This window comes from Sphaeroforma arctica (assembly GCF_001186125.1).
Source record: "Sphaeroforma arctica JP610 unplaced genomic scaffold supercont1.7762, whole genome shotgun sequence".
Lineage (NCBI taxonomy): Eukaryota > Ichthyosporea > Ichthyophonida > Sphaeroforma > Sphaeroforma arctica.
This window is the reverse complement of record NW_014032796.1, coordinates 1-1360: the sequence shown is the minus strand read 5'-3', so window position 1 is coordinate 1360 and position 1360 is coordinate 1. Positions and strand designations below refer to the sequence as shown.

The 1360-nt window shown below is 39.2% G+C and overlaps 1 pseudogene across 1 annotated transcript; it reads right to left on the bottom strand.

Moving 5' to 3' along the window:
* Positions 1-206: 206 nt before the first annotated feature.
* On the bottom strand, positions 207-522 carry SARC_16295 (hypothetical protein; annotated as a pseudogene; the record flags this gene model as incomplete). The annotated part of the gene is made up of 1 exon: positions 207-522.
* Between the last annotated feature and the right edge of the window lie 838 nt (positions 523-1360).

The window sequence follows — 1360 nt, the reverse complement described above, 5'->3', positions numbered from 1 at the left end:
ATATATATAGATAATTTGGCATGTTCATGATTATGTATATATATATATATATATACTTTAATTATATACTGCATCCACCTGCCTGTAAGCATAAAAGCTGAAATGCATCACTTGATACACCTTGATATAGTGTGCAGTTTGGACAGATCAACATGTACAAATACTTATCTATACGTATCCATACATTGACCACATACTGCACCTACCTACCTGTGAGCTCAGAAACCCGCATCGCAACTCTTCATGCACCAGCCCGGCCGTGAGCTGCTTGACCAGATCAATGTATATCTTGTGGTTGTCGGAGGTGTACATGCTAGTCCCTGTGGCTGAGGTATCGTCATGCTGCCGTGTTACAGTCGACCGTCCCACTGTAGTTACAAAGCACACGTGGAACATCTGGATCTGATTGATGGAGTGGTCCAACTCCGTGTCACCGGCACCTGCTGAACGGTGGGGAGAGGGCTTGTTAGCGATATAGTGCACGTGTTGGTGATCGGACAAACGTGGATCGTAAGTGTACATGTCGTTTGGATGCTATATACCTGCCAGTAGGGGGGGACATGGTGGTTCCAACTTGTTCTGTGGATGGGGGGTTGTTTAAGTGAGTTACTATGGTTAGATCAGAAGGAATGGGCTAGAGGTTTGGTGAGAGAACATCCAGGTTGTAGGCGTAGTGAGTGGGTGTCAGGCTAGGACGCTATCAGTAGTATGAGCAAGTAGATAATAGACTGGCCCTACAATGGACTTTAAATGGGATGATAAAATTCTATCCTTGGCTATTAGCTAGAGACACTACGCAATAGACTTGTTGTCTGCTACTCGTTTAAAATCAAATGTCCGAAAACCTTCAAAACATATCTACTACTTTAAGTAAAAGGGTTTTGTAGCCGTATCAATACGTCAAAGGGCTGCAAACTACTCAAGCAACTGACCCATTCCTAACATCGAGAATACACGAGTCATTTCGTAAGAAATCGAACAACCTTAACTTCTCCTACATCGATATGGAACTATTTATCTTACGGCTACAGAGTAAATACAAATAAGGACATCAAGTTGACTTTATTTATTGCTTGTTATACACGGTTTTACAAACAACATAGCCCTAAGCGATTGAACAGTTAAAAACATATTCTGCCTATATGCTAAATTTAAATGTCGCATGACGACTATCTTATGCGAATGTACCAATATATGTGCGATTATAGACATCAATATATATATATATATATATATTTACATATACATACATACATACATACTTACATACATACATACATACATACATACATACATACATACATACATACATACATACATACATGCATACATACATGTATATTTATACTACGTATATATA